Below are 12,369 nucleotides of genomic sequence, written 5' to 3'. Positions count from 1 at the left end.
TGTTCGCTGTTCTCCGTGAAAAGCAAAAGAAAAACTCCTTCATTGGTACACAATCCCCCTGTACACCCCCAAAATTTTTGGTCATTTTTAAGTGATAGATAATACTTCAATATGACTGGAATGTAGAAGAGGTTCTTTAACCTCTAATGCTGCCCTGGACGTACTCACCAGGTTGTGCCAAGAAATCTGAAGGACAACTAAATAGCCAACTGGAAGAGATCTATATTTATTCCCATTCCAAATAGGTGACCCATCAGAGTGTAGAAATATTGTACAATATCACTCTTATCACACTCAAGTAAAATCCTGCTGAAGATTATCAAGAAACAACTGTAACAGTATATTGACAGAGAACTACCAGAAATACAAGAAGGGTTTAGAAAAAATCATGACACTAGAGACATTACCAATGTTAGATGGATGTTGGCAGAAAGCAAAGAGTACCAGAGGAATATCTATCTGTGTTTCACTGACTATGCAAAGGCATTTGACTGTATTGATCACAACAAATTGTGGCTAACCTTGAGAAGAATGGGCAACCCAGAACACTTGCTTGTGCTATGCGAAACCTATACTTGGACTAGGAAGCAGTCCTCAGAACAGAGCAGGGAAACACTGCATGGTTCAAAATCAGGAAGGGAGTGAGGTAGTTATGTGTCCTGTCTCCTTACCTTTTCAATCTATATGCAGAACAGATCATTTGGGTAGCGGGGCTTTATGATGAGGAGTGTGGCATCAGGATCAGAGGAAGATTCATCAACAACCTACATTAAGCAGATGACACAACCTTGCTTGCTGAAACTGAGATGGATCTGAAGCACTTAATTCAGGTCAAGGACTGGAGTTTTCAATATAGATTGAAGTTGGACATCAAGAAGACAAAGATCCTCACCACTGGGTGAATTGGCAGCACCATGATGGATGGAAAAGAGATTGAGGTTGTTAACAGTTACAGCTTGCTTTGCTCTGCAATTAACACTCTTGGCACCAGCAGTCAGAAAAGCAAATGACAAATTGTATTAGATAAATCTGTCATCAGGGACCTTTCCAGAGTACTGAAAAACAATGATGTCAGTCTAGAGAATAAGGTGAAACTGATCTAGTCCATGGTCTTCACAAATATTTGCTATGTATCAGAGAGTTGTATGATTACTAAGGATGACAGAAGGATTGATGCCTTTGAGTTGTGGTGCTGGAGAAAAATCTTGAACATACCATGGACCACCAAGAAAATAAATAGGTCTGTCTTAGAGAGAATGAAACCAAGTTTCTCCTTGGAGACTAGGATTTTGAAGCTCTGTCTCATATACTTTTGGCATGTGAACAGCAGGGCCCTATCTTTGGAGAAGGACATCATTCTCAGAAGGGTGGAGGGACAGTGCAGGAGAGGAAGACCCGAATGAGATGGATTAATAGAGTAACTAGGGCAATGGAGGTAAGTGTGTCCGAATCAGTGAGACTGACTCAGGACAGAGTAAGTTTCAGAGCTATTGTGCATAAGGTCACTATGAGTAACAGGTAACTCAAAGGCACATAACTACAATCTGCTGTTGATGGATACTTCGGTGGTTTTCAAGATTTTGTTATTGTAAATAATATTTTAATAAACATGAGTGTGATTCTGTCGGTTGGTGTTGAAATTCTTGTTTTGTTGGGATATAAACCCATTATTGGGATTGTTGGCTCAAAGGTATTCCTATTCCCTACTGTCTGAGGAGTGCCAAACTACTCACCATAGTGGCTGCACCATTCTACATTCCCACCAGCTGTGTGTCAGAGTCCAATCACTTTATACCTTCACCAGACTTTGCTGCTTGATGTCTTAATGGAACATAGCTATTTTTGCTAGAGTGAGATTATATTTAATGGTTGTTTTGATTTGCATCTCTCTGGAGGGCGAGCTATGAGTCAGTTGTAATTGGACGGTAATAAGTGAATTTTGAATGATTAGGAGCAAGAAATGCATTCATAACTAAAAGAGGTATTTACCTTTGAGGGCTGCTGGAGGTTTAATTGAAACAATGCACGTAACCTACCCAGCATGATACTGGCAGCAAGTAAATTATCCATATATCTTAGTCCTTATCAGAAAGTAAATTTTGCATAGAAAAAGTGTCAGAATACAGAAATACAGAAAGATAAGTGATTTATTTACCTTGATAAGTGGCACAGCTGAAATCAGCTCTTAAGCTTGATTCTTTTCTTCCACTCTTTCCAGAAATAATGCTTCACATACTTGTTTCTACAGTAAATGCAAAAAGTAATAAGGATCATAATCTCCCTCTGTATCTGTATTACAGATGTGAATTCAAAAGTCAGAGAGAGGCAACCCATAGTCCATATCTGGACGTCAGATTTGTATGGCCACAGGGTCTCTATCATGGATAACTGTGAGGATCTCATCACAGAGTACCTCAATTTCATTAGAGGAGTGGTGGATTCTGCGGAGCTTCCTCTGAAGATTTCCCGTGAGATGTTCCAGCAGAGCAAAATGTTGAAAGTTATCAAGAAGAACTTGGTTAAGAAGTACTTGGAGCTCTTCACTGAACTGGTAGAGGACAAGGAGAACAAAAAGTTTTATGAGCAGTTCCTGAAGAACATTAAGCTTGGAATACATGAAGATTCCCCAAACTGGAAGAAACTGTTAAGATACTACACGTCTGCTTCAGGTGATGAGATGGTGGCCTTCAAGGACTACTGCACCTGGATGAAGGAGAACCAGAAGCACATCTACTACATCACTGGTGGAAACAAGGACCAGGTCGTCCACGCTGCTTTCGTTGAGTGTCTGCGGAAGCACGGGCTGGAGGTGATCCACATGACTGAGCCAAGCTCATCGATGAGTACTGTGTGAAGCAGCTCAAGGAATTTGAGTGGAAGACTTTAGTATCTGTCACCAAAGAGGGCTTGGAGCTTCCTGAAATAAGGAAGAGGAGAAGAAGAAGCAAGAGGAGAAGAAAACCAAATTTGAGAACCTCTGCAAAATTATGAAAGACATCTTTGAGAAAAAAGTCGAAAGGTGGTGGTGTTCAACCGCCTGGTCACATCTCCACACTGCATTGTCACCAGCACATATGGCTGACGGCAAACATGGCATGAATGATGAAGGTGAAGGCCCTGAGGGTCAACTCGACTATGGGCTACATGGTGGCCAAGAAGCATCTGGAGATCAAACCTGATCACTCCGTTATTGAGACCCTGCGGCAGAAGGTGGAGGCATACAAGAACGACAAGTCCGTGAAGAATCTGGTCAACCTGCTGCACGAGACCACACTCCTGTCCTCTGGGTTCAGCCTCGAGGACCCCCAGACCCACGCCAACACGATCTACAGGATGATCAAGCTTGGCCTGGGTATTGATAAAGACGACCCCACTGCTGATGACACGAGTGCCATGGTCACTGAGGAGATGCCCCCACTGGAGGGAGACGACGACACGTCACACATGGAAGAGACTGACTGAGCCCAGCTCCGCTCGCTGTACACGTCCACTACTTTACCTTCATTCCTTCTCTCTGATAATATGTTTTCAGGGATTCTTTTCTTTATTTTTGTTAACATTTAAATAAATTGTATGGCATGACAATAACTCAGGGGCAGATGAGCTTCCTTCTGCTTGTAGTGTGATCCTGCATACTATAGGTGCTCTGGCAGAGCTAGTTGTCCCCTAGTTTTACGTTGGCTAATTTAAGGTGTGTGTAACTCAACCCTAACCCTGGTCTGAAGTGAACTATCCAACGGATTCCTTAGTAAATAATTTTTAGTCATTGGAATGTTGAGCTATACTTTGATGTTGAGAAGAAAATCTCTGTTAAGACTGCCTGAGTTTGTTGATCTTCTAGGATCCAGATAAGCGTCCTACCCTCTTTAGTGCTCAACTTTGCTTGTACCAGGTATCTAGAAACAAGTGTGTTACACTGAAGCATCTCTATGAGACTCCACATTCAGGGCTTGTTTTCCAAAGAGGAGGCATTGTTTAGAGTAGCAAAACTAGGCACCTCCGAGGCTGCTGATGTCAAGGCAGGTTCTGAGATGTAACCAAGCTTATGAGTGCCAGGTCACCTGCCACCACAAAGGTTGTAACAAACACAGATCAGTTACAAGGGGGGCAGGGGAACACCTGTGTTTAAAACTTTTTCTGTCATTACCCAAAATTTAAAATTAATAATTTAATTTTAAAATAGTCAACTTTGACAAAGTTCTTTAATTCATTTTGTTGCTGTTACGTGTCATCAAGTCACCTGCAACTCATAGCGACCCTGTATGCACAATAGCTCTGAACCTTGGCCCATCCTAAGCCAATTATCACTGACTCTGACACAACTACCCCCATTATCCTAGTTACTGCATCAATCCAATTCCTACAGAGTCTCCCTTTCCTGCATTATCCCTCCACCCTTCTAGCAAGATATCCTTCTCCAAGGACTAGTTCACTCATGACAACATGCCCACAGTATGTAAGATGGAGCTTTAAAATACTTGCCTTGAAGGAGCACCTTGATTTCACCCTCTCAAGGACATGCCTATTTGTTCTTTTGGTGACTGCCAAAAGATATGTTCAATATTCTTCTCCAGAACCACATCTCAAAAGCATCAATTTTTCTTCTATTATCCTTAGTCATTGTCCAGCTTTCAGATGTACAGCGAATAATTGAGAAGAGCATGGCTTGGCTTAGGTGCACCTTAGTCTCTAGACTAACATAGTTGTTCCTTAGCACTCTGGAAAAGTTCCTGACAGCAGACTTTTCCAAAGCAACTGTAGGTTTCCTGACTGCTGGTGCCAAGAGTATTGATTGTGGATCTGAACAAGATAAAATGAACAATCTCAATCTCTTTTCTATGGGTCATAATGCTGCCAATTGGCCTGGTGGTGAGAATTTTGTTTTCTTGATATTGAGATGAAAGCCATATTAAGACTGCCATCCTTGACCTTTTGCAATGAACACTTCAACCTCCTCAGTCTTAGTGAGCAATGTCGTGTTGTCTGTATATCACAAGTTGCTGATAAATCTTCCTCCAATCCTGATTCCACATTCTTCTTCACAAAGTCCAGCTTCCCGAATGATCTGTTACACATATAGATTGAAAAGGCATGGAGAAAGGACACACCCCTGACACACTCCTTTCTTGACACACTCTTTTCTCTATTTTGAAACATTCAGTGTTTCCTTGCTCTGTTTGCACAACTGTTTCATGGTCTAAGTGTTCCACAAGCATAATAAAGTGCTCTGGATTTTCTATTCTTCTCACAGTTTAGCCACATTTTGTTGTGATACACACAAATACCTTTCCATAGTCAATAAAACACAAATACACATTCTCCTGTTACTTTCTGCTTTGAGCCAAGATCCATCAGACACTGGCAATGGTATCCCCAGTGTCATGGCTTCTTCTAAACCTAGGTTGTATTTCTGGAAGTTTTCTGTCAATGTATCATTCCACTCATTTTTGGATAACCTTCAGCAAGATTTTGCTTGCAGGTGACATTAGGGATATTGTTTGATAATTTTCACACTCTGTTAGATCACCTTTTTATAAGAATGAGTATAAAAATGCATCTCTTCCAGACTGTTGGCCAAGTAGCTGTCCTCCAGATTTCCTGATATAAACTGATGAGCATATCCAGGGATGTATCTTTTAGTTGAAACATATTAATTTGTATCCTATCAATACCTATGGCATTATCTTTTGCCAATGCTTTCAGTGCAACCGGAAAACCTTCCTTCATTACCATTGACTCTTGTTCATATGGTTCTTCCTGAAAATTTTCAGCATGGAAAAATCAGTTTCAAGATGTGTCCTAAAGTACAACATTGAGCGTGATAGGCTACTGTCGTTGTGTTGTTGTAAGGTGTCATGGAGTTGAGTACCACTTATAATGACCCTGTTTAACAATCTTTGTCCTATCTTGTGCCATCCTCACCATCTCTGATACATCTAGCCCATTGCTGTAGTCACTATGTCAATCCACTTGGTTGAGGGTCTTCCTCTCTTTCACTGTTCCTTCATCTTTCCAAACATCGTGTCCCTCCTCAAGGAATAGCCTCTCCTAGAAACATGCCTAAAGTATGTGATGTGAATCTTCATTATCTTTGTCTCCAAGATGCATTCTAGTTGTATCTTCTCCAAGACATATCAGTTTATTCTGTTGGCAGTCCATGGAATATTCAGTACTCTTGTCTAAAACCACAATTCAAAGGCATCAATTCTTCTGACATCCTTATTTACGTCTAGCTCTCAGCAGCATAGCAGGTGACTGAAAAGACCATGACCTGAATCAGGCACAGCTTAATCCTCAATCTGACAACATTGTTTATCAATAGTTTTGAGAGGTCCTTTACTGCAGACTCTCCCAGTGTCATATGTCTCCTGATCTCCTGACTGCTGTACCAAGTGTATTGATTGTGAATCTAAGTAAGATGAAGTTGTTGACAGTTTCATTCTTTACTCCACCTCTCATGATGTTGTCTATCGGTACAGTAGTGAGAATTTTTTTTCTTGACATTGAGTTGCAGTCTGGATCAAAGACTACAGTGTTTGATTTTCTTCAGCAAGTGATTCAAGTTCTCTTCACTTTCAGTAAGCAAGGTTGTGTCATATGCATACCAAAGGTATTGATGAGTCTTCCTCCAGTCCTGATGCTACGTTCTTGTTCATATCTATACATATACAAGGAAGAACTAGTAATATAACTTTTATTCAAATATATGCACCAATAATTAAAGCAAATGAGGAGGAGATTGAAGATTTATACCAACTTTTTCAGTCTAAAATTGAATAAACATGCAATAGAGATGCATTAATGATTATTGATGACTGGAATGCAAAAGCTGGAATCAATGAGGAAGGAATGGTAGTCAGAAAGTATGATCTTGGTGACATAAATTAAGCTGAAGATCTAATGATTTAATTTTGTACCTTTAATGATTTATTCATCACAGGACTTATGAAAAAATACCACAAAGGGATCTTTATACATTGACTTCTTCTGATAGACTATACAGGAATCAGAATGCAGATACCTGTAGAATGGATCTGGAGAAGCTCAACATCAGCAGTTAAAACCTGGCTAGGCACTGATTGTGGAACATACCATCAATTACTCATATGTAAGTTCAAACTGAAACTGAAGAAAATTAAAACTAGTTCACAAGAACCAAAATACAAAATCATTATTATAGAATGAGTATAAGCATCCAAGGGGGGAATGGGATTGCGGAAGCGGAGGGATGAGGATGTGCAGGGTGAAGGAGGAATTAATCATGGGGTCGAACAATTTGATGGGTGGGGGGTGAGGGAAATTGGCAGAATCTGCTCTCAAAAACAATGCACTCAAATTTTTAAAATAAATTAGTATTTAAAAAGTGTATTAAGATCATAATTTGAATAAAAAAGTTAAAAAACCCAACACATATATATGAAATTTGTAAGCAAAATAATATACAATAAAAAAGAAGCAAAATATGTCCATGTCTATCCCACCTGACTTTAAAAATCATCTCCAGAATAGATTTGAAGCATTGAACACTAATGAACAAAGACCAAATTATTTATGGTGTGGTATAAAAAAATGTCATCCACGAAGAGAGCAAAACGTTGTCACAAAGAGTGAGGAGAAAGAAAAGGTTAAAATAGATGACAGGAGAGTCTCTCAAAATTACACTAGAATGTTGAGAAGCTGAAAGAAAGGGGAGACACATAGAGGAAAAAGAAGAACAGAAGAGTTCAAAGGATAGCTTGAAATGGTGTTGTTGTTATGTGCCATCAAGTCACTTGGGACTCATATTGACCCCATGTACACCAGCTCTGAAGCCTGCCCTGTCCTGAGCCAATCTCACTGACTCTGACACACATACTTCCATTGCCCTAGTTACTGTATCAATATATCTCATCCCAGGTCTTTCTCTCCTGCGCTGTCCATCCACCCTTTCAAGTATGATGTCCTTCTCCAAGGATTGGTCCCTCCTGGTCACATGCCCTAAGTATGTGTGACAGAGCTTCAAAATCCTAGCCTCCAAGGAGAAACTTGTTTTCACCCTCTCCAAGACAGACCTATTTGTTTGAAATGACAAAGCAAATTATCATAACAGAATGTGCAAAGAATTGGAGTGGGAAAATAAAAAGGGAAGAAGTCATTCAGCATTTCTCTAGTTGAAAGGACTGAAAAACAAATTCAAGCCTGGAGTTGCAATACTGAGAGATGCCGTGGATAAAATCTTGAACAATCCATGAAGCATCAAAATAAGATGGAATGAACACACAGTCACGAATAATAAAGGATTTTTGCTATTAGGTGCATCAACTATTATTTATAGTCTGTACATAACGGATCTGAACCTTGCCCTATCCTGCACCATCTTCACAATCCTTGAATGCTCCAGCCCATTGTAGTTGCTGTGTCAACCCATCTTGTTCGGGGTCTCCTCCTTTTTGCTGACCCTTACCCGGAATGATGCCTTTTCCCCAAGGACTGATGGCTACTGACAACATGCTCAAAGTATGGGACACACAGTTTCACCATCCTTACCTCTAAGGAGCACCTTGGTTGCACTTCGGAGACAGACTTGTTCTTTTGGCAATTGATGGGAAATTTCGGCACTCTTATTCAACAAAGAACACTTAAGTGTGCTTATGTGAAACACATACTTGGACCTTGGATGTAGGAGTGGCATCCACTTCCGTAAATAGCTTGCCTCTGGAAACCCTATGAACCTGGAGAAAGGATGAAAGCCATGTAAGTGTCGATGACTTTAGTTCATAGGGTCGCTATGAGTCGCTTACGACTCAATGACACTTAACAACAACAACATACTTGGACCAGGAGGCAGTCTTCAGAACAGAGCAAGGAAACACTGCATGGTTCAAAACTGGGAAGGGTGTATGCCATCTCATCAAGGATCTTCCTCTCCTGCTCTGTCCCTCCACTCACCCAAGCATGATGTCCTTCTCCAAGGACTGGTCCCTCCTTGCAACATATCCAAAGTATGTCAGATGAAGCTTCAGAGTCCTTACCTCCAAGGAGCAGCTGGCTTCACCCTCTCCGGGATGAACTTGTTTGTTCTCCTAGCAGTCCATGGCATATTCAATACTCTTCTCCAGCACCAAAGCTCAAAGGCAACAACATTAAGGCACTATAAAAACCTACAAAAAGGAAATAACTGTATAGATAATTTACTTAGATATTTTGCTAGCTTTTACCTTGCTTTATGTTTCCAAGGCCTTTAAAAGTACTTATTGCAGGTAATGAAATTTCTTATTGTTACCAATGGAAAATTATTCAGTATTTTTATATGAAGATTTATAAGAATTTAGATTAGCACATTTATTCTATTAAGAAAAACATTTCCATAAAAATGGCTCTTCTAGTCAACCCACTGTTTTCCATTAGAATACTTGCACTCTTCCTTTTGGTATCATTGAAGCAGAATTCATTATTTGTGTCATTGTTTTTTAATTTGATTATCATTCTGTTAATATTTAAGGATAATGAGGAACACTTTTTGCAGTATTCAGAAGCTTAATTTAAACTTTGATATAATAGCATGATGCTTTAAATAATTCAGAGGAAACCCTTGATGGAGTTCTGTATTTATAAAGACCTTGATCTAAGTGTTTAGTAGATTCTTGATCAAAGTGTTTAGCAGATATCTAGAAAAGGCTAAGAAATTTTTCTTCCCTTTTCTTGCATATTTCTCTCAGTAATATCTGCATTTTCAACACTATTTTTTTGCTAAAAATATTAATGTGATCCTATAACAGATTTTACAGTGTGAAATCCCTCTATTGAGGAAAAAATGTTGTGTTTTACATACAATGATGAAGTTAAAGAATATATAATGAAAAATTGATAATCTTCTGTTTAATGTTAAAATGTTTCACAAAAGGCCCGTGATATTAATGAAAACCATAAATAAAGGCACTGACATATATGGTAATCTTCTCTTGACAACATGACTTCCTTATGCTCATATATTTCTATCACACAATCTCTGAGGAGAATTCTCACACTTAAGTTTGCATCAAATTCTATTGACAAACCTCTTTTGAAAATGCTGATAGCTAGCTCTCACCTCTTGAGTTTCTAAATCTGATAGTCTGGAATGGAGCCTGGTAAATCTTCATTTTTCACAAGTTTTTCATATGATTCTGACACATGTAGCCCAGAAACACTACTATAGCTTGGCATTCAAACCGTTCCCGGGAGTAAACTGCAGCAGACTGAGATTTTTGGCAGAAGTTTTCTTATTAACAGGGTTAATCCACATTTACTAGGCAAACTAATAGAACCTGATACCTACTAATTGCCATCATTGTGAAATTGTCTCTCGGCAACATGCTGGTTTGGAGTAAATAGCACTCACAGCTGAAGTTGGGTATATTTCCCTTTGAGTTTTACAGCATTGTTGTTTGTGTAAAGTTGGAACACACTCATAGCCAACCCTCCATCAGGTTTTCAGAGGCACTATATCTCACAGGAGGAGATTGCCTATCCTTCTCAAGCATCAGGGTTTTGTTTTATATATAGTTGTGAAAGGGAAAGAGAGATCAAGAGAAAGAATATTTCAAGGAAAATGGTTCACATGCTTGTAAAGACTGTCAAGTCCCAGGACCATGGATTGGATCTTAGAGATACATCTGGAGAAACTACCAAGTACAAGCTTAGCAAGCTGACTTTGGAGGCTGATGCTTCCAAGGTTGGCAGGTGCAGCAGGCTGCTGATTAAAGTCCAGAAATGAAGAGTCAGATGCAGTATCAGGAAAAAAAAACTTGTTAGCTATTCCAGAGAGTCTATAAATTAATTCAGCGTAAGCCACACTCTTAAGCAGACTTTCTCTATTTAGGTTAGGCTGATCATCTCATTACATAACCGATTTTGATTTTTCATCATTAATACAATAGAGGTTAAGGTTAACAACACTTAGGATAGCTAATTTATACTGAGAATTATGACTACACAAACTTAACACACAATATGACCATCACATACATAAATGGGTGAAAAATACATTTTAAAACAAATATAGACATATTAAAAAGAATATTTTAGAATTCTTTGCTGTCTCAATTATGCCTTTGTAAAAAACAAATCAGAACAATGTATGAATAGAGTGAACTTTCTTTAACCAAGCAAGTATTAAATTGTTTACTTATTTGCCTATTATAAACAGTGCATTCTTGAAATGTATTATGCATGAGCTTTTAGACACTTGTCCGGTATTTACCTTAACTAAGTTATTAATGCTTAATTAATTATCTTTGTTTAGGCATACTAGAATTATAACCCAGTGCCTTTTTGCAACATAGGTGACTATGATAGGGAATAGTTTTTGCCTGCCTACCCCTTTCTCCCTCCTTTCATCTATTCTGTAGATGAATTATACCTCCCAACACTTCACTCTGCCTCCATTCTTGTCCATGATACCAATAGGCTGTCAATCACATGGCCTGCCTGTGCCCTGTCAGGTATGTGCTTGGGATCCAGTTGGACCAGCATATTCTCCCAGGCATTGCTGATAGAGCAATTTGGAAAGACTTATTCTTTCTGTTCTTGGCTGTCTTCTTCAGTCTCAAGGAGAGAGCTGTTTGTACAGTGAGCAGCTGAGAGAAATATAGTCGGAGAGAAATATAGTAGGAAAAATGAGAAAGAAAAGGAGCCAGAACTTCATTTGTAACCCTTTACATCTCAAGCCTGAAAGTTAACACTATTATATCTGAGTTACTTGGTGTATAAGACAGTATAATGTGTATCTTTTAAATTAGTTAATTTGGATGTTTTTTATTTAGAGCCAAACAGCTCTGATTAATATGTGAATAATAAAAAATAAAATTACTAAAAATCCACAATTCTTGATAATATTTCTATATACATCTTTTTATGTGCTGCAAATATATATAGGAAAACATAGGTGCCATTGAGTCAACTACAACTCATAGCATTTGGATTTGGTATATATTAAAGTAAATATCTTTCAGTATATATAAAATATTGGTGAGCTTCTAATAACGTCTATAGTTTTAACCATTTTTTTATTTTGAAATAAGTGCAAGAGTAAGATGATAGGTAAATAGCTGATCCTGCTGAGGAAGGCCCTTCACATCAGCATGGAAAAGACTGGATGAGAAAAAGAATGCCAGTATGAAGAAATCATATACAGAACCAACAGAAGACCTTTTTTGTTGTTGTTGTTGTTTTTTTAATTGTTATTAAATTTTATTAGTTTTAATGAACATTTACAGAGATTTTGGGTTTTCATTCATTCATTGTTGCACTATTTTCTCCACCCTCCTCCCCAGTTTGTTCTTCTTCCCCCACCATCCGAATGTCTGTTTTAATTGTCCAATTGCCACAGTGCTTGTCAAAGCCAGTTCT

General features: G+C 38.8%; 1 pseudogene; it reads left to right on the top strand.

The window, feature by feature from the left end:
* Positions 1-2,374: 2,374 nt before the first annotated feature.
* Positions 2,375-3,462, top strand: LOC102874885 (annotated as a pseudogene).
* The last annotated feature ends 8,907 nt before the right edge of the window (positions 3,463-12,369 follow it).

Source organism: Elephantulus edwardii, unplaced genomic scaffold (genome assembly GCF_000299155.1).
Source record: "Elephantulus edwardii isolate Elephantulus edwardi_28Jun2011 unplaced genomic scaffold, EleEdw1.0 scaffold00002, whole genome shotgun sequence".
NCBI classification, from domain to species: Eukaryota; Metazoa; Chordata; class Mammalia; order Macroscelidea; family Macroscelididae; genus Elephantulus; species Elephantulus edwardii.
The sequence above is the reverse complement of the archived record's forward strand: the minus strand, read 5'-3'. Positions and strand labels throughout refer to the sequence as shown.